A 22,132-nucleotide genomic window follows, 5' to 3' on the forward strand; every position below is an offset into this window, starting at 1 on the left:
TGTACATTTATTAAAGGGTCCACATATATTAAGCTATCTATCTGTTAAAAAATAAGGAAAACGTTGGGACAGTAAGAAAAATGTGAATAGAATTAATGAATAGTGTTTTAAAGTCCTTTTTGACTCATTTTAATTAAACATGTTTTATGTGTATATGTGTGCTTATCCTTTATTTTAAACTCTAAATTCTAATTATAGTTTACAAAGTGTTTGGAAACTGGAATTTTTTTAAATTAAATTTTCTTTATGCATTTTCTCCCCCTTTTCTCCCTATTTAGTGCGTCCAATTGCCTGATTGCATCATGCTTCCTCTCCACCAATGCCAATCCCTGCTCTGATTGAGGAGAACAAAGCTAACCCACGCCCCCTCCGACACGTGGGCAGCAAGCCGTATGCATCTTATCACCTACACTTTGACGAGTGCAGTGCAGCTCAGTGTTGTGTACAGAGAGACACACCCTGAGAGCACTCTGTTCTCATCTCTGTGCAGGCGCCATCAATCAGCCAGCAGAGGTCGTAATTGCACCAGTAATTGCACCAGATTGCAAGAACAAGCCTCCAGTCTTACTGATCAAGCAAAAAATAAAGTTAAGTGAATTTAATAATGTTCAGGACGATTTTGTCTTGGTAAAAGTTGAGAACAATTGAAATTCCATTCCTGTTGCCCCTCAGTAAATCCCTCAACTTCTTGGATCGTATTCTGTCTTACCGATGACATCTGGGAGCCAAAGCCGTCAGCTAATCACACACTGAAAGTCCAAAAATCCACTCGGCTATAAAAGTCAGACACGCAGTATATGCAGTAATCCTTATTAAAGCATGGCTGACATGTTAGATTACAGTGGGATTAGTGTCGGTGGGAAAATAGTCCGGTGCAACGGTACAAAGAACACATTCGGTTCTCATCTACCTGTAAGTATTGATTAAGCTTTTACTCACTCTTACACTTAGAGCTCTGTTGCAGAAAACTGTTGAGTAAAATGCGTATGACAGCTCGTAAAGGACTAAATGGAAGAAAAAGGTTCTCTGATCTAAGTAAAAGAAAATTTAAATTTTGGGCAGTACAGTAGACACTTATATTTTGAGGAATAGATGATCTGCCATGAAGAATGGGATAAACTGCCTAAATCCAGATATGTTGTAGGCATGTAGAGACTTATTTAGGAAGAAACGCAGGTGCAACTTTTATTTTTGGAAAAACTTTTTCATTTTCTCATAATTTTCTCATCATGATTACATGCAGATGACTTTGTAAAAATAGTCATTATTTAATCTATTCAAAATAATAGATTAATTATAAATAATAATAATAATCGCTCAGGTGGCACAGCGGTAAAAACACACGCTGGAACCAGAGCTGAGATCTCGAATACATCGTATCAAAACTCGGCTCTGCCTGCCGGCTGAGGCTGAGCAGCCACATGAACAACGATTGGCCTGTTTTTCAGATAGGGGCGGGATTAAGCCGGATGGGGACTCTCTCTCAGACTAGTGCGATTACGACCTCTGTTGGCTGGTGGGTGGCGCTTGCCCGGAGATGGGAAAGGAGTGCGGTAGAGGGTGTGGCTCTCCGTACACAGCGCTGTACTGCACTGCACTCTGTCAAGTGTAGGTGATAAGATGTTTGATTGCTGTGCAGGTGTCGGAGGGGGCGTGGAGCAGCTTCGGCCTCCCCAATCAGGAGCAGGCATCAGCATTAGTGGAAGGATGATTGACGGGCAGAAATTGTGGGAGAAAAAGGGGTAAATAATAATAATCCATTCATCCATTCAAAATAAAATCCACAACACAATAAAGTGTGCAGAAAGTTTTTCAAATCTGATTGCTGCAATGCATTCCAAAAAAGTTGGGACATTTATTAAAAGTTCTCTTCTAAAAAAGTCATTATGCAAAGTGACGTGCAAACAAGAATCGGTGATTTGTAAAATCTCTTGAATCTTTACTGAAACGACATCAGTAGATATCAGTAGTAATTAAAGACACCGAATCAAAGTTTCTAAAAATCTTTTCTTTTATTTATTTATTTTTTCTTTTAAGGAACTGAGCCCCTCCCACTTGGGTATGAAATTTCCTGCTGTATTTGAAGTTCTCCAGCTAGGCAAGTACGAAATTAAAGACTCTCGGGGGGTGAAACGCAGGTGAGCAGGTACAAAAGTTCAGCGGCGCATATCGAGCCTTTGATTTGACGCGCGCCTGACAGCATCCCAAAAGCCAGATCAAACCCACCATACCGTCTGGATCCATCCGTATTTACCAAACCCTGCAGCGAGCGGATTTCTGGAGGGATCAGAAGAAAGACCGTCTCAGCAAGTTTGTTCAGAAGCGCCGTAAATACATTTAGATTCAAAGCTTCGTGTGAGAGTGCTGTCGGATTGTTCGAGCTAAAAATCTACAAACGTCATTTCCAAAAACACGCTGGGACATTTTAAAGATTGCAATTAAAACAAGAATCTGGTTTGAGTAGTGCAGGGTTTTTCAAACTGTTTTTTAAAGTAACTCACATTTTGTCCTTGATTTTTTACCATAACACATTAACACATCACAAAACACAAAAAATATAATTCATTAATTAATTAAAATGGTGGCAATGTGGTCCCACTGTGGTCTACAAGGTGTAATGTAAAGCCTCCACAAGAGGGTGTTTGTGTACAAATTCATTTCTTTTTTATGTGCCTGTTAAAATTTTTTTTAATTTATTTTAATTAATTAATTTATTTATTATTTATTTATTTTATTATTATTATTTTTGTCTCTGACCCATTTTTTTGGCTCACAGCCCTTGGGTTTGAAAAACGCTTGAGTACTGGAGGAGTTACGATTAGGAAATACACTCCAGGTTGTAATTGGGTGAATTACTGGGATGTGAGGATTATAAACAATGTTTAGCTCCATCATTGGACACCATGACAGAAGCTACTTTGTTTTTATGCGTCTCAGCAAAAATGAACAAATGTTCTCTCGTATTTTCACTCCGGACTTTAAAAATGCTGACAAAACATCACACATCAAGTAATAAATGTCCTTATTTGTTCTTTTGGGATTAATTATTTTGTTTCTGCTCTGTAAATGCTCTCATTCTATATGCAGATAAAATCTCCTCCATCTGGCTTGTGTTTCTTTATTTGTTTGCTTGGTTGATTACTGAGTAGGACGGTTTTACATCGTTGTGTTAACAAGAAAAGCTCTCGGAGGCACCGTCCACAGTCAAGCAAGCCCAATATTTCCATGGGCTTAAAGGCCGTCTCGCGATAAAGAAACCCGTGCTCCTGCTTTTTCTTTGTCCATGATCAGCAATGAACTTAAAAACTTAAGTGGGTTCATTTTGAAGCCTTTAACCTGTGACTCTGTCCAAGCTCACTTGGCTGTGGACAGTGTTTAGCTGCAGCTTCTAATTATAGCAGACTTGTTTTTTGTGGGGTTTGGATTGCAACCGATACACCTGATATATTTTATATTGTGTATATTCATACCTATAATAATATCTTTATCTAAAACTACAACCTGGATTGTGGACCTTATAAAGGTCAGTCGACAGGCCTGTCTGTGGTTCTGTCCTTCGCATCCCCTGCTGTTTCAGAAACACTTTAACCCAGTCATCTAGCCGTAACATTTTGGACCATATAAAGGTCTGACCATGCTGACCATTTTTGCTGCATTTAACACATGAACTATAAGCACATGACTTACCATCAGCCCAACATTTAATATATTCCTCACCATGACTTGAACAATCGTTCGCCATATTGTTCAATCCTGCCATGCACATTTTGCCATTTTAATCCTGGTTTTAATCTCAGCAGGTCCGGTTCAACCTGGAAATACTGTATCCAAAGCAGGAATATCACATAAAAGGAGCCAATCCATTACAGGGTTTTCACCAATTCCAATCCCTTTTCACCCCAGACATAGCAAATCATGTCTGTTGACACCCGTCTGGCTGAGAGTTCGGGGTTCGAGTCTTAGAACAAGGGCTAGAGTAATAGGCTGCACCACCCAAGTGTCCAGAGATTTTTACAAAACAGTTAATAATATTACTATAGTCATGGTTTTCTCAGCACCAATGACTATCAGATAAAAGATTATTTATTAGTAATATTTTTCTCTCTTGATGATCCGTTAAATGTAATAAGTTGTTAAATATGTATTTAAATCGAGGTCACCGACTAAAAAAAGCTTAACTGCTTTCCTGTCGATTGCAGGTTGTGCGGTGCTACACGGTAGCTTATATTCCATGCAGCTCATGTTCTCTGCTGAGGACAGAGTGTCTGCTGAAAAATATGGTCCACAGTGGCCTGCATTTTAAATGCCACCGGCAGCAAAGCAAAACACAGTGGACACTTCGATGAGGGCTATATTTCTCCTCTTTTAATACCGAAAACAGGGATCTGGGGTTTTTTATTCCTTGCTCTAAAAACTTAACCTGGAAAAGCAGAAATTATGCAATTCATCAGAAGAGAAATAGGACAAAGAGATCTAGCTGTATGTCCATCCATCCATCCATCCATCTATCTATCCATCCATCCATCCATCCATTCATCTATCCATCCATCCATTCATCTATCCATCCATCCATTCATCTATCCATCCATCCATCCATCTATCCATTAATCTATCCATCCATTCATCCATCCATCCATCCATCCATCTATCTATCCATCCATCCATCCATCTATCTATCCATCCATCCATTCATCCATCCATCCATCCATCTATCTATCCATCCATCCATCCATCCATTCATCCATCCATTCATCTATCCATCCATCCATCCATCCATCCATTCATCTATCCATCCATCCATCAATCCATCGATCTATCCATTAATCTATCCATCCATTCATCCATCCATCCATCCATTCATCTATCCATCCATCCATTCATCTATCATCCATCCATCTATCCATTCATCTATCAATCCATCCATCTGTCCATCCATCCATCTGTCTATCCATTCATCTATCCATCCATCCATTCATCTATCCATCCATCCATCCATCCATCTATCCATTCATCTATCCATCCATCCATCTGTCCATCCATCCATCCATCTATCCATCCATCTATCCATCTATCCATCCATCCATCTATCCATTCATCTGTCCATCGATCCATCTATCCATTCATCTATCCATCCATCCATTCATCTATCCATCCATCCATCTATCCATTCATCTGTCCATCCATCCATCTATCCATTCATCTATCCATCCATCCATCTATCCATTCATCCATCCATCCATTCATCTATCCATCCATCCATCTATCCATTCATCTATCCATCCATTCATCTATCCATTCATCCATCTGTCCATCCATCCATCCGTCTATCCATCCATCTATCTATTCATCTATCCATCCATCCATCTATCCATCCATCCATTCATGCATCTATCCATCTATCCATCCATCCGTCTATCCATCCATCTATCCATTCATCTAGCCATCCATCCATCCATCAAAAGGAAATCTTAAAATATCTACTATATGGCTTTTTATTTATGGAACTTCTATTTTTTATAATTTTTTATAATTCTTCAGGTGGTCATTTTTACCTCTATAGTTTCATATTTGTCAGTGTATATATTTTGCGCTTCAGAGTGTGTTTATTCATATGTTTATTCTTATTCAATTTTTATTCTTTTATTATAGGTTTATTGTTAATTAATGTGTAATGTTGCACCATGGGTCAGAGAGTAACGAAATTTCAATCCTCTGTATGTCCTGTACATATTGCAGTTTTTGACAATAAAGCAATTTTGACTTTGACTTGACTTTGACTATATGGCTGAATGTGGAAGCCCATCATGTGACTTAAGTTCACACGCTTTGCCATCTTTCCCAAGCATGGTCCATAAAGACATGACTTGACAAGTATAGTGTTACAAAAGTGGCTGAATATGTAATTTCCCTTCCTCGCTTTTGTTTTCCCGCCACTTACCGGTGACAAATTGGACACAATAAGAGGAGAATCACTCCTGAATGGGGATTTAAAAAATGACCAGAGGCGCCTGTCTTTCTCTATACAGCCAAGTGCTACCCATCATGCACACGTGCACCCTTGCATTATAATTAGACACCCTAGAATACATACATTTCATCACACAGCTTTGTGCTCCTGTGACTAACCTGCCATTACTTCCGAATGGCTGTGTTTCATTCGGGATGGCTGTCTGGTGTCAGAGCAGCTCTGGCAATGCAAGATTTATAAATCATAACATCAGGTAAACAGAGGACAAAATGACAGCACACGGTTCAACGTGAAACGAGCGCTGGTTCTGACATCACTGTCGCACTGGAATCATGGGGATTTTCTTACACTTTGTCTTACATCAACACACTATAGATGGCTTTCTGAAAGAGTCAGGGATAATGAATGGGACAGAAATTAAATAGTATGGTAGGGTCATGGTTTGGGGGTGTGTTAGTGCCGATGGCAAGGGTTACATCTGCAGGGGTACGTACAAAGTCACTTTAAGCTTTGTTCACGTTAAACGTTGTTTGTACAACTGGGATCATATCATACAGTTCGTCTCACTGGAGGCGCTTTAAAAGGTCAGCTGCAAACTGGGTCAATCAGGTGAACTTTGAGTGCCACAGCAACTGGCAAAGTTGGATTCTATTATTGATTCCATACAAACACTTGAGGAAATGTAAGGTCATCAGTCTGGGAGCTGAAGCTGAGGTGTTGTTGGGTTATGCAGCAAGTCAATCATTCAAAATACAAAAGCAAGTTCAAATCTGAAAGAAACAAGCAGACAGTCTGTTTTGAACTGGTTCTACAAAGCTTTGGTCTTGTGTTTATACTGAGATTAAAGGTTTTAAGCTCATCCTCAGTCATCCCTGTCTACCCAATATTGTAGAATTTCTTTCACCTATCTAACATGCAAAAGGTGGATTGATTATTTCAAACCGCCCCTAGATATGAGTGAATTCTTGTCTTCTTAATAATCTTTTTGCACCTTCTCCCATCCCACTTCTCCCATCCCATTAATTTCCAATTGCTTTTCTGCACCACGTTCACACTGGCTGATAAAAGCTGCAGACTAGCACCCGCCCCCTCAGACATGTGCACCAGCCAGCAGTGGATTCTCACAGTAAGCAAGAGCTGCAAGAGTTTGCCCACTGCCACCTTCATCATTTTAATTTTGATTCAGAATTTTGACCTTCTCACATGGTTACACCAAGCAGTCAGCGTCCACTGTGTGTGTGGTAACAATTTCACCTTTCTCTTTTTGACCTTTGTCATTTCAGCCCCAGTTTAATCCCTGCGGTTCTCTGGTTTTCTCTCGTCTGCTGCAGTGATCTATAGTGCGTGTATCTATCTGACCATTTCGCCTAAAGGGCTGTCCACTCGGCGGCCCGCAGAGAGAGCGGTTTTTCCACCTTCGTTAAACATGGACCTCAGAAAAAAACCCTGACCCGTGCTTAATCTCTCTGTCCCTGGTGTAATGACTCATCGTGATGGTGATGGGAGGCTCTCTGTCTCTCAGCTCGAAGATGCGAGAGTGCTCATTCCTCACCCTGAGCAAGAGCTGACCATTCTCAGCTGACATCCCATCCGCACTGACTCATTCTCCAAGCGCCCACTCTTACTCTGCCTCCTCCTCCGTCTTTATCCTTCTCCAACTAGTCCATCTACAATCAAAAGCTTCTACAACTTAGAAGAGCAAACCGACCCTAAACTAAATTATATGGCTGCTTCCAACTTTGTGGCAACTGTTTGGGGCTCTGTGTTGTTCTATCATGACTGTCCCACTGTGCAAATGGCAAGGTCCACAAATAGATGGTTGGATGAGTTTGGTGTAGAGCAACTCCAGTGGTCTGCACAGTACCCTGACCTCAATCCAAATAAACACTTCAGGGATTAAATGGAATGTTGACTTTGACTTTTGTAGACAGACTTAATTGGTTAGGTCTAGGTTTCCAATCTTGGTTGACAACTTTATATATGGTTAGGTTACAATTAGGTTAGAATTCACAGGTTATGGTTATTTACAGGTTAGGGTCAGGGTTAGGGTTGGGTTTAGGGTTAGGTTAAGGGTTAAGAACTGAGGACTGAATGTAACAGAATTGTGGCACATGTACTTGTACAATAATCTATGTATGTGGGTGAGCACGTGTGTGTTCACATTTGTGGGCACTCATGGGCACATGCACAGACAGGCACATCCGCACCTTATATACATTAATCTGCACATTTTCTTACTTTTTCCTACATTTCTTATAATTGCACTGTGGTTCACTTTATAATTCACTTTAATTCATTTTATAATTTACTTCATAATTTATATCTTACTACTGTGACTTATATTTCATACTAGCCTCGCAATGTTAACTGAAACTACACCTCCATATGTACCATATTTACCCTCAGGTCCTGTTGTTGTTGTGTGTTGTCTGAGTGTTGTGGTTATACAGATACTTTTTTGTATAATGTGAATCTCTGTAGTGTGTACTATTACTTACTTTTTGACTTGATTTATGTAACTTGCTACTGAGGCCTCAATTTCCTTCGGGATTAATAAAGTGTCTGTCTGTCTGTCTGTCTGTCTGTCTGTCTATCTATCTATCTATCTATCTATCTATCTATCTATCTATCTATCTATCTAATCTAAGAGTTAAGGTACCATAAAAACATCCTGATGTTCATGGTGCTCACATCCATTCCAATAAATGTGTCTATAGAATTGCTCAATAATGGCTGTATGAAGAAATCCAAGCCTTAAGGAACACAATAAACATACACACATGAATATACATAATAACAAGGTTATATAGACCACATTTTTAAATTTTTTCTTCTTTTTCAAACTCTCTCAATCATCTCTGAGAGTTCAGGCTCCACAAAACCCCAAGGGCTGGTAAAGCTTTGAAAAGAGTGAAGAAAAGGAAGACGGAGGGTTGGGTTATGTGTTAAAAGAGCCACAGATGAGTGTTCAGATGAGTGTTGGATGGCACATTATGGATGACTTCATTTAGTTTTTATTAAATGTGCACGTCTCTGGGCAATACTCGCCTCTCCCAATCTGATCAACAGAAGAAGAAAAATAAAGGTAAGGAAACGATGGCGGTTATACTGGCACTTTACGAGAGCACCGTTTTGCAAGTTAGGTTTCCTTATGTTCTGTAGTTCAGGAACAACTGGGAGTTTGAAAATATTACATTTTGTTACTGGTGCTGATCCAATAACACATCTTGCTTGTAATATCATATTGCTTTTGTAGCCAGGGAGGATGGACTATATTAAAAAGACACCGAATGAGCTTTAGAAAGTTTGTTTCCCTTCTGAAGACTGGAACTGTAATACACTGTATGGCCAAAAGTATTTGGACACATAGCCATGAGCTTTTGGACATCCTATTTAAAAAAATAAAAGGTATTAAAACAGAGTGACCATTGACCATCAGTGATCATTTTTGCTATCTTACAAGATTTTGATGTATGTCCGTGGGAATTTGTGCTGGGTACTGATGTTGGTCAAGAAAACCCCAATTAATGTTCCAGTTCATGCTTGACTACTACTGGACTAGTACTAGACTAGTAATCAGAAGGTTGTTGGCTCAAGCCAAGGTTGCCACGTTGCCACTGTTGGGCCCTTGAGCAAGGCCCTTAAGCCTCAATTGCTTAGATTGTATACTGTCACAACTGTAAGTCGCTTTGGATAAAAGCGTCTGCTAAATGCTGAAAATGTAAACGTAAAATGTCTGGTAAGGTATCAGTGTGTGAGATGGTGCCTAGTGGTTAAGGTACTAGACTAATAATCAAAAGGTTGCTGGTTCAAGCCCCATCACTGCCAGAGCAAGGCCCTTAACCCTCAATTGCTTAGATTGTATACTGTCACAATTGTAACTCGCTTTCGATAAAAGCATCAACTTAATGCTGAAAATTTAACTGTAAAATAGCTGATGCATTGTGGGAATGTTTATTGTGGTCTAAACGAGTCCATAATATGAATCCTTTAATCTAAACATATTAATCACTCCAATTTTGCTTCATGTTTTCTGGAGCTGTTAGGATATTAATGAATCGTTTTGTGATTGAAATGATTCAGCACGTTTCATCCATCAAATTCTATCTTCTATCTGCTTTATCAGATTTCATTTCTTATCGCTTGGACCCAAAGAAAGAAACTCACTGCCCAACAGAAGTCTTATAATAATAAACAATTACACAAAATTAGTGATGCACTGCCAGCTTTGAGGCAAAACCTTTTATCAGTTCACGAGGTCCATTAAGACACGGTTTAATGAATTTGTGCTGAAGGATCTCCAGTGGCCTGAACAAAGCTCTAACCTCAACCCCGTTGAACAACGTTTGGATAAACAGGAAGGTCGATTTGCAAGCCAGGCGTTCTCGTCTCATATCAGTGGCTGACCTTACAAATGAAATGAAAGCCTTTCCAATTAAGTGATTTTTTTGGTGAAGGGTCTGTATTAATGCCCACACAGCCAGACCTCCAATCATACCCATGAACATGCATGACCTTGCAGTTGCATCATTCCAACAATCCACATGACTCAACTCAATGAAATATTATTATTATTATTATTATTATTATTAAAGGTTATTGTTAGGGTGAAGGACCAGGTTACTGCCAAAATATTACCTTCTTGCCCCTTTTTTGCCAAAAGGGTCCATATTAATGCCCATCGTTTGGTAAAGGGATGTGCGACCAAATTTATACTCAATGTCCACATACTTTTGGCAATATAGTGTATGTCTGTCATATTGTGAAGTGCTACCAAACAAAACCACTTGACTACTGAAACTGTAATGAAGGCAGAAGTGTGTGATACATTTCAAGAACAAAATGTGTCAAGAATTCTTCAAAACTCTTCAGCAGTCACGCCAGAACATCTCACAAGTCAGAAGTCTTGGCACAGACCAACAATCATACCCACGAACATGCACGACCTCACAGTTGCAACATTCTGACAATCCGCATGACTCAACCAAATGAAATATCATTATTATTATTATTATTATTATTATTAAAGGTTATTGTTAGGGTGAAGGACCGGGTTACTGCCAACATATTCTCTTCTTGCCTCCATTCACCGAAAATGTCAAATTCAGAAACTGTTATTATTACAACCATCCAAGCACAAATCACCATTAGCCTCTGATAGCCTGTGCTGGTGCAGTTTGTTTATTTATAAGACCAAATTACACCCACACATGCCCTTACCTAGAACATCTCCAGGTCTTAACATAATTAGGTACAGACCTACACGCGTCTGACAAGCACTGTTCATCACCCGCTACTAAATATAAATATTTAAATATAATATTTAATAAAAGTAAATGATGGTTTAAAATATATATTACATACTAAACACCTCATTAAAACATTAATTATTTCTGTATATAGAAATGCATTTGACTCAGGACAACTAAAACATTGTTGACTGTAAACAAGTGATCAGTGACAAGTAAAAAGGCACAAATTAAATATATTAATTATTAATTTTTTTATTGTGTTTATGCATTTACTCCCCTTTTTCTCCCGACTTTTTTTTTGAATATCCGATTACCTGATTGCATTACGCTTCCTTTCTACTGATGTTGATCTCCACCCTGGTTGAGGAGAGCCGAGACTGACACACATCCCCTCCGACAAATGTGCAGTAGCCAACTTCATCTTTTCACCTGCACGAGACTAGTTCATATGCGGATCAGCTTTGTGTACCCTGATCAATGCACTATTCCTCTACCACATGCAGACACCATCAATCAGCCAGCAGAGGTCGTAAATGCATCAGTTATGAGGAATTCCCGTCTGGCTCCCACCCTTTATGAACAACAGCCAATCGCTGTTCATGTAGCTGCCCAGCCTGCACCACCTGAGCTCCCCAATACCTGACTAATTATTTATTTATGTTCATATTATTTCCATCTGCTTTATCTGCTTTATCGGGTGGGTTCAGGTCCACCGGGAAATACCGAACATGAGACTGGGATATCCTCTATTAGATGTATACAATCATGACTGTATAGATGCCTAGCTGGCTGATAGCAATGCTGTGATTAGAACCCAGATATAATAGAACCCAGCGTAATAGATCACTCCGTCACCCAAGCTTAGTATTGCACAACCAAGCCAGAGTTTAAAAAACTCATAGCGACCATACCAGGTCCAGACCCAGAGCTTCAGACCAACCTGTTTGCATCCGCACTGCTGTGTTTTTCATATACAACCTCTAAACAAGCTAATCATCGTAGGACCATTAGTTCAATCATTCTTTATCCATAATGTTGCCATAAAATAAATGAATAAAAACATAACAGCTCTTAAAAGTTGCCTCTGTAGGGAGGCTTTACGTTCTACCTGAATGATGCCAGAAATATTTAGCCAGTGGGGACGAGCTTATTAGTTTTTATGCTAAAATATTAAGATTAATATTAAGATCTTTTAAATTATTTTGGTAAATTCTGTGGGAGTTTACTATCAAATATGCTTGTGGGATTATTTACTACCAGTAATGTGGTAGATCATTTTGTGGATATCTGCATGTGGAACAATGCATTTAAACCATGATAAACATTATACAATTACGGTTTATGAGTTTGGTATGAAGAAACTCAAGCAGTTTGCAAACAGCTTAGACTTCAACCCTATTAAACTCCTTCGGAATTAATTGGAATGTCGAATGTAGGCCAGGCCTATTTGTCTTACATTAGTGCCTGGCTGATCTATGTGGATTAATGCTCAGGTATATTTACATATATGATATTATTTATGGGACAAATAAAAGCATTCTATTTTATTTACACACACACACACACACACGCACACACACATACACACTTATAAAGCCTTCTATTTGATAACTGAAGGCCAATGTCTTTCATTTGTTTCTTCCATATTAAACAGTACATGTGAGGAAAACCCAATAGATACAGATGTAGCTGAAGGTACCCAAGAGAAACACTGGCTCAGACGAAAAAAACAACAAAAAAACAACAACACGATCCTTGGAGAAGAGTAAGCAAGTGTCCTTATTTACCCCTATTGTTCCTTAATAAAGCCTACAACAGCTAGTTAAAAGCTCTGTCCCGGTAACTGAAGGGGTGGACATGCTGAAAGTAATCCTCTCCTGAGCAGAGGCCATTAGCCCAAAGGATGGTCGATATGGTGGAAGAATGACATCCCTTCAGCTTTTTCTGGCACTATTGATTTTCATTTATTCTCTCCTCTGAGAGCTCCGGGGCATGGGAACCTTCATCAATATTCACAGGAACACAATGAAGGTCTGGGCCAAGGACATATGCATCTGGCCTAACTGCTGGGTGTGTGTGTGAATAGAAGTCTATCACTAGAGTTGTGTTCTAAAAATATCCCTGGTTAGGATTTTATATATACATATATACCAACCAGGCATAACATTATAACCACTGACAGGTGAAGTGAGAGACCACTGATTATCTCATCATCACGGCACCTGTTAGTGGGGGGGATATATTAGGCAGCAGGTGAACATTTTATCCTCAAAGTTGATGTTAGAAGCAGGAAAAATGGGCGACAGTGAAGATTTGGGCGAGTTTGACGAGGACCAAATTGTGATGGCTAGACGACTGGGTCAGAGCATCTCCAAAACTGCAGCTCTTGTGGGGTGTTCCTGGTCTGCAGTGGTCAGTATCTATGGTCTATCAAAAGTGGTCCAAGGAAGGAACAATGGTAAACCAGTGACAGGGTCATGGGCGGCCAAGGCTCATTGAAGCACGTGGGGAGCGAAGGCTGGCCAGTGTGGTCCAATCCAACAGACGAGCTCCTGTAGCTCAAATTGCTGAATGCTGGTACTCAAATACAAATAAATTGAGACTTGGGTTGGCACTGCTATAGGTTGTAGGGCCTGACTATGCGTGCAATATCAGATTTGAGCCCAGAAAAAAGCCTAAAACTCAGTTCTTAATCAAATATTTAAGATTTCCATGTCAGTCAGTGAATAATGAGTGATGGCCTTCAGTCTGTCTGGACAGAGCATGTCCGGATAAAGACGTCCACCATGCTTCTCAGTTTAATTAACCATGCACATTCCCGATCACATCACCACGGGCCCTTACACATTATTCAAGTAATAATACGAGTTCTTGGCTTGGAAAGGAAACAGAAACCTGGAGGACGAGCACAGATGCCGCCGTCAGGAGAACCCTCTCCAAAAGCTGGGCTTTGTCTCTATTTTCATAACCACCATTTTTGCCTGTGCCAACTCATTAAATATTTGGCACAGGACGTTAAGTGACTTCTGGCTGTCTGCCTTATTGTGGGTGATTTGATGTAAAAGTATTTCTTTTCCCCTTGACGGTGCTGTCCTGTAGATGCATATGCTCTGATCCTCACATGAAAAGTTTCTATCTTCAGCCGGGAAGTAGAGGTCTGGAAGCTGTCTTTCATTTCTTTTATTTATTTATTCATTTATTTGCCTTCATCTTTCCGCCCACATTTGTTTAATGGAACGCTAACTAACTTCAAACTGCTGGTGGGTCCAAAAAAAAGCCGAAAAGCCTATAAAGTGAATTATACACTCTGAGGCCGACAGGATGTGGACGTCTATTCTAAAACCCCTCTTTGCAGCTATAGCAGCCTCCAGTCTTCTGGAAGGGCTTTCCACAAGATTTTGGAGTGTGTATGGGGGACTTCTAGCATAAAGAAGCAGTTGCCACTGTTGGGCATCTGAGCAGGGCCCTTGTCATAAATGTAAATGTCATTTACTTATTATTTATTAAGATCTAAATGTCATGTTTAACACTTTGGTTATATTCATGACAGGAACGGTAATTACTGGTTACACAAGATTCATCAGTTCAAGTCTTTAAATGTCAAACACAGTCATGGACAATTTTGTATCTCCAATTCACCTCACTTGCACGTCTTTGGACAAATATAGGACCCAGACTGCTCCACCTGGGAATCGAACCCAGGACCTTCTTGCTATGAGGCGACAGTGCTACCCACTGAGCCACCGTGCCATCCAATGTAAATGTTAAGAGTATTTGTAAGGTCAGGCATTGATGATCATGCTGTTGTAGCCTAACGGTTAAGGTACTGGACTAGTAATCATAAGATCGCTAGTTCAAGCCCCACCACTGCCAGGTTGCCACTTTTGGGCCTTTAAGCAAGGTCCCTAGCCCTCAATTGCTTAGACAATATACTGTCATTTGGATAAAAACCGAAAAAACTATAGAGAAAACTTGGCTCACAATAGACGTTCCAATTCATCCCAAATGTGCCTATTGGGTTTGAGAGTCAGGACTCTGTGCAGGCCAAAGCCGGTTCCACACCAACCATAGCTTTATGGAACTGGCTTTGTGTACAGGGGAAACAGTCAATCAGTTTTTCTCAAGCTTTACATGCTTTTTATGATTAATTTAATACACTTCATCTGCAAATATTGAAAATTAATCTGGACAAAGTTTATGTTTGTATAACCACTGTTCTACAACCACTGTTGTCATAATTTATGTATTTAAACCCCAGGTTTTCAGTCTGGAGAAACATCTGTACAATATTAAATCCTATACTGCATTATAAACATCTATGGATTTGTTTGTGTACAGCTGGACCATTGATCACACTGATCCTACGTGTAAATTGCTATGCGTTACGCGCTATACTCTTCCTCCCCTTCGTCCCTGGTGTCCCAATTTGCCTCCGTAATGTAACAGTTCATCATTCATTCACTATCTTAATGCTTCCACTTGAGACGGGGTAATAATTCATTCAGGAAGCTGTTTATGACCTTGTTTGTAAACCTGATGGAACATTATGCATGTTTACAGTATTCCAAATATCGATTGTCCTTGATGAGCAAAGTACTCTTTATCTACAAAACTTGGACTACATTTCCCATGAGTCAGCTGGATCCTAGTCTAGTCTAGTCTAGCTAAATCCTTAAGATGAATAAAAAAGCGCTTTCCTTCCTGACCATTCGAGTTATCGGATGAGCTTTCTGACGGATCTCTGAAGCCTGACACGGTGGATCAGTGAGAAGGCCCAGAGAGACTCGCTGCAGTGAATTTTCTCCACACAGCAAGAAACCCTAGAAGTTTCAGTACAGAGACAAACAGATAGAGCGAGTGTATAAAGTGAAGGAGTAAATTATCAACAATATTACTTCCTTTAGGGATTTTCCAGCGCTGGCGTGTCACACTGGCAGCTTTTAGTCACACCACGGGAACATCAAATTGGCAATTCTAATGAGTACAAATGATTCGCTTGGATTTTCTGCTAATGCAATCTGCAGAAATCCTGAAACTATTGCACCAGAGAGATGCTAGTGGGCTGCATGTGAAAACAGCTCACAAAAGTTATCCCTGACATACAGGGTCTGTTTGAAAACGTAGTGATCTTTCTACATAGACATTTTATGTCATTCTACGCTCCAGAGAAAAATGCTGCCTACAGAGGTGCCTTAATTCTAGGTGATAATCTGACTGAATAACAACAGAGCATCCGATGCTTCCACAATTGTCGTAAAATCATCTGCAATATGAGCCACCAATGAGTCTTTGCTGCCCAACCACCTGTCTGTGATATGTGACTTGTCCTGTATCCCATGACCTCTTGGAACACTTAACATTTACAACAGTCTCCACTCTTCTATGAAGGCTTTCTACACAATTTTCCAGTGTACCAGTGGGAATTTGTGCCCAGTTATTAATAAGTAGGCCTGGATTGCAGTCGACATTCCAATTCATCCCAAATGTGTACTGCGTGCCAGTTTGAAAATACCTGACGCTTTTCGGACATTCCATTTCATAGCCATGGGCATTAGTATAAAGTTAACCACCTTGACTCTTGACTCAGGGAAGGCTTTTCACAAGAGTTTGGAGTGTATCTATGGGAATCTGTGCATATTACCTATATGTTACTTATATGGTCTGTATAGCTCCCTATATCATCTACACTGAAAGCCAATGACTGTGTTTTGTGTTTTCCCATTTTCCCCCAGCACACACACATTAATCTTTATTATGTATATTTATTTTTAGCATTTACCAGCTGACTTTATCACACTAACGATCCATATAGAGTAAAATAGGCTCTGCGGTCACTAATGATGTGACCGACATGAAGTAATGAATGAAATGATCAATTACAGCTGAGCCTTCAGCAGGAATAATTATAATAGAACATATGCAACGTTCATGTAAATAAATCTCTCAGGACTGTAAAACACCAAGCAAATGTGCTGATTGTCTACTGGTTACTCTGTGTGTGTGTGTGTGTGTTTGTATGTGTGTGTGTGTGTGTGTGTGTTTGCACACAATGGTTCCTAAGCATTGATCGAGATTTAAAGGTCAGCACTGCTTCACCAGTCACACTAATTACTGTAAGTGAAGAGAAACTGTGTGTGTGTATTTTTATGCTTGTGTTTGTGTGTGTGTGTGTATGTAATATTAAGCTTGTGTTTGTGTGTGTGTGTGTGTGTGTGTGTAGTATTTTTATGCTTGTGTCGTGTGTGTGTGTGTGTGTGTGTGTAATATTAAGCTTGTGTGTATGTGTGTGTAGTATTATGCTTGTGTTTGTGAGTGTGTGTGTATGTAGTATTAAGCTTGTGTGTGTGTGAATGTATGTGTGTATTTTTATGCTTGTGTGTGTGTGTGTAATATTAAGCTTGTATCTGTATGTATGTATTTTTATGCTTGTGTGTGTATGTGTGTAGTATTATGCTTGTGTGTAATATTAAGCTTGTGTGTGTGTGTGTGTGTGTGTGTGGGTGTGGGTGCGTGCGAATGTATGTGTGTATTTTATGCTTGTGTTTGTGTATATGCGTAATATTAAGCCTGTGTGTATTTTTATACTTGAGTTTGTGTGTGCATGTGTGTATTTTTATGCCTGTGTTTGTGTGTATTTTATGCTTGTGTTTGTGTGTATGTGTGTATTTTATGCTTGTGTGTGTGTGTATTTTATGCTTGTGTTTGTGTGTATGTGTGTATTTTATGCCTGTGTTTGTGTGTATTTTATGCTTGTGTTTGTGTGTATGTGTGTATTTTATGCCTGTGTTTGTGTGTATTTTGCTTGTGTGTGTGTGTATTTTATGCTTGTGTTTGTGTGTGTATGTGTGTATTTTTATGCCTGTGTTTGTGTGTATTTTATGCTTGTGTTTGTGTGTGTATGTGTGTATTTTTATGCCTGTGTTTGTGTGTATTTTATGCTTGTGTTTGTGTGTGTATGTGTGTATTTTTATGCCTGTGTTTGTGTGTATTTTATGCTTGTGTTTGTGTGTGTATGTGTGTATTTTTATGCTTGTGTTTGTGTGTGTGCATGTGTGCATTTTTATGCCTGTGTTTGTGTGTATTTTATGCTTGTGTTTGTGTGTGTATGTGTGTATTTTTATGCTTGTGTGTTTGTGTGTGTATGTGTGTATTTTTATGCCTGTGTTTGTGTGTATTTTATGCTTGTGTTTGTGTGTGTTTGTGTGTATTTTATGCTTGTGTTTGTGTGTGTTTGTGTGTATTTTATGCTTGTGTTTGTGTGTGTATGTGTGTATTTTTATGCCTGTGTTTGTGTGTATTTTATGCTTGTGTTTGTGTGTGTATGTGTGTATTTTTATGCTTGTGTTTGTGTGTATGTAATATTAAGCTTGTGTGTGCGTGTGTGTATGTAGTATCATGCTTGTTTGTGTGTGTGTGTGTGTGTGTATGTAGTTTCATGCTTGTGTTTGTGTGTGTGTGTGTGTGTGTGTATGTAGTATCATGCTTGTGTTTGTGTGTGTGTGTGTGTGTATGTAGTATCATGCTTGTAGTTTTGTGTGTGTGCATTTTCCAAACTCAGTTACCCGAGTCGTATTTTTAGCTGCTTTACACTTCAACATCTTGGACATTTTGACTACCGATTGCTAACTGAATTGCCGTAGGATTGCTAGGACAATAGTGCTAATAAATTTAAATTTCACAGCAAATTGCATATTACACAGGAAAGGTTCGTTTCACGGTTCTTGACATGATTTCACTGGTGCGAATGAGGCAGCGCCTTATAACCGAACACGAGATTAACAGTATCAGAAAGTATTAGCTAACCTCTTACTATAGACTTACTCAGTCATTCCAGAAATGTTGTTTAATTCTTTAATTCTCTACTGGTTAAAATTCAACAGCAGACACAATAACTTAAGACAGAAAATAATGAAGTTCAAGTTTTAATTTGCTGAGCTGCAGTTTGTGGTAATTGTTCCTGAGATGGAAAAAATGGCAAACCTGAGCACAATTAAAGTTTAAGCTTTAATTATAGCAATTAAAAACATAATGTTCCGGCTAATTACTTCGTATTTCTCTACCATATAATGCTCTTTCTGCTTTCTATTATTTAATATTGATAAGTTTACTGCACATTAAATCCGTCCTAAAACCTAGTGAGCTGCCTTGCTGCCTACCTGGGCAGCTGCCTAAGTAAAGAGGATCCTAATAAGACATCGAACTTTCTAACCACACTTACTAACCTAACACAGTTATTCTCAGGCTATTCAAACCAATGGGCTAAGGCGGTAGCTAATATCTCCCTCCGTGTACCGAAAACGATTAAATTGTCCCTGACGAGCCCGAATCCGTCCACAATTTCACTTGGCCCTCGTCCCCCTCTGACCTGCGTCTCTATGTAGGGCAGAGTACGTCTACATTAATGCAAGAAATGCACAGTCTAGCCACCCAGACCCAGCATGCTCCCCAGGGCCTGAGCATATTCTCCATAATGCAGGAGACAGAAAAGGACATCATCTGGTGTTTCTAAATCCGGGGGGCACGTATAACACATCATGCAAATACACCATATGGCCAAAAGTGTTTGGACACCTCACCAAATCCTTGACTTTTCTGGGAAGGCTTTTCATTTTTACAGTGGTGGGGTCTGAACCAGCAACCTTGTGCTCACTATTCCAGTACCTTAACCGCTAAGCTACAACTGCAAATGCGATCAGTTTAATAGTCCAAGAGATGGAGTAATAAGGAGACTATTGGTTCAATGTGCCGTCAGAAAATGTTTTCCTCATGTTGCGTCTTGTTTGCTTCTCCGTCCACAGTGAGTGAGTCTCACAGATCATGAAATCTCTATTAGTGGGAGACATGAATTCCTCCAGCTATATAGATAGAGCATATCAGGATGCTCCAGGCACACAGCCAGAGGCTTTGCTGGCTTTGGAAGAGCAGCCAATAAAAACCCAAATAAGCCGTTTATCCAGTGGTATGAGTACTGACTGGTTCTTTATGCAGGCACAAATGATTCATGATTCGTGGCAAAGTTCTAGCCATGAGCATTGCAATCACCTTGTTTACATCTGCAGCATCAAGCAGATGCTTTAATCCAAAGCGACTTACAATTATGACTTACAATGAGTACAGTTTGATCAATTGAGGGTTAAGAGCCCTGCTCAGAAACCCAACAATGGCAACTTGGTGGTGATGGGGCTTGAAATGGCAACCTTCTGATTACTAGTTCAGTACCTTAATCACTGAGCTACCAGCATTGCTGACCATCAAATCCCTATATTTCGTATCAGTCTTTTACATCATTGTAAATTACATTCCAGCTGAAGAGCCCAGTTGTGCCTCAGCTTCAGCTCTCGAGCAGATGACCTCACATTATCCTCAAGTGTTATAGTATTATGTCATCAAGTATATTTAGTATTCAGATCAACAAAAGTTAAATTTTTTATTCATACATCCAAAAGTACAATGGTTTAAAACACTATAGTTATAAGGAGGGTATGTTCACCTGCTCCACGCCCCCTCTGACACCTGCTCAGTCCCTCGACCCCTTGGGCAGCAAACAGGGTCCTTGCAGAGCGTTTGAAGACCCCGCCCACTTTATTAGTCCGGTCTTTTCCCACACAGCAGACTCAACGACCAATTTTGTCTCCTGAAGGCATTAGACAATTGTGCCTGCTAGATGGCGCCCAGCCAATCGGTAGCAGAGATGAGGTCGAACCGGGTGTTCGGAATATCAGCGCTGGTGTGCTAATGGAATATCCCACTGTGTCACCTGGGCACCTGTTGAATTTGTTAATATTCACAAACTACAATTTTATGAATATGGTCCGTAAAAACTTATTATTATTTATTTTTTACTTTTGACAGTCAAATAAAGGTTTAAGTGAGTGAACAAATAACACTTTACAAAATGTCCCAACTTTTATGGAAATGGATTTATTTGTAAGCACATTTTTCTCATTTAATGACCATGAGGGTTGGAACCTCCAGCACTAAACTGTACGTGTTGTTGTTAGTTATTGTGTAAGAAATGTATTTATATTCAGCACTAAGGGTATCGAATTCCGAATTGACATGATGCTGGCCTTTGGCTCCTCTCGCCCAGTGGATTCCGGAAAGATCCTCCTGGCGGGAGGCCTGACAGAAGGTCAATACAAAACACCAAACAATCAGCGCAACGACGGCAGCCAAAGAAAAGAAAGTAAAGCGGAGATAATGAGCAAATGAAGCAGAGGAGGGACGGCTAGAGAACGTTGATGATGAGAATAAAGACGACCGTAATAAAACGGATGATGAGGATGAAGATCCACCAGAAACCTGGCTGACCTTTTCCTTTTTAGCTCAGCTACAACAGCGCTGACGTTCCTCACCAGCTCTCCTGTTTTTTTTCTGCTCTTTTGTCCCACTTTTCTTTTGTACTCATTTGTACTCATTCGAGCAGAGCAGAGCACCAGAATCCATTAGAAGCAAAAGAAGAAGTCCGATGCTGTGAGAAAAGACCCTGTCTCTCTGTAGACTCTGGGTGGGATAAATGAAGAAACATGGTAGAGTGGCTTTAAAAAGGGCAGAAAGGCTCCAAAAAGGTTATCAGCTGGCATTCCCTTATTCAGTTTGAGCCATATGAACATTTACTCTAAATGTTGTGCTGGTATGAGTGGATCAGACACAGCAGTGCTGCTGGAGTTTTTAAATACCGTGTCAACTCACTGTCCACTCTATTAGACACTCCTACCTAGTTGGTCCACCGTGTAGATGTAAAGTCAGAGACGATCGCTCATCTATTGCTGCTGTTTGAGTCGGTCATCTTCTAGACCTTCATCAGTGGTCACAGGCTGCTGCCCACGGGGCGCTGTTGGCTGGATATTTTTGGTTGGTGGACTATTCTCAGTCCAGCGGTGACAGTAAGGTGTCTAAAAACTCCAGCATC

At 39.9% G+C, this 22,132-nt stretch overlaps 1 protein-coding gene across 1 annotated transcript in view; it reads right to left on the bottom strand.

Moving 5' to 3' along the window:
• Positions 1-22,132, bottom strand: part of schip1 (schwannomin interacting protein 1) — a 169,726-nt gene that overhangs the window by 84,161 nt on the left and 63,433 nt on the right. The gene's annotated exons all lie outside the window — the stretch shown is intronic.

Source organism: Trichomycterus rosablanca, chromosome 25 (assembly GCF_030014385.1).
Source record: "Trichomycterus rosablanca isolate fTriRos1 chromosome 25, fTriRos1.hap1, whole genome shotgun sequence".
Lineage (NCBI taxonomy): Eukaryota > Metazoa > Chordata > Actinopteri > Siluriformes > Trichomycteridae > Trichomycterus > Trichomycterus rosablanca.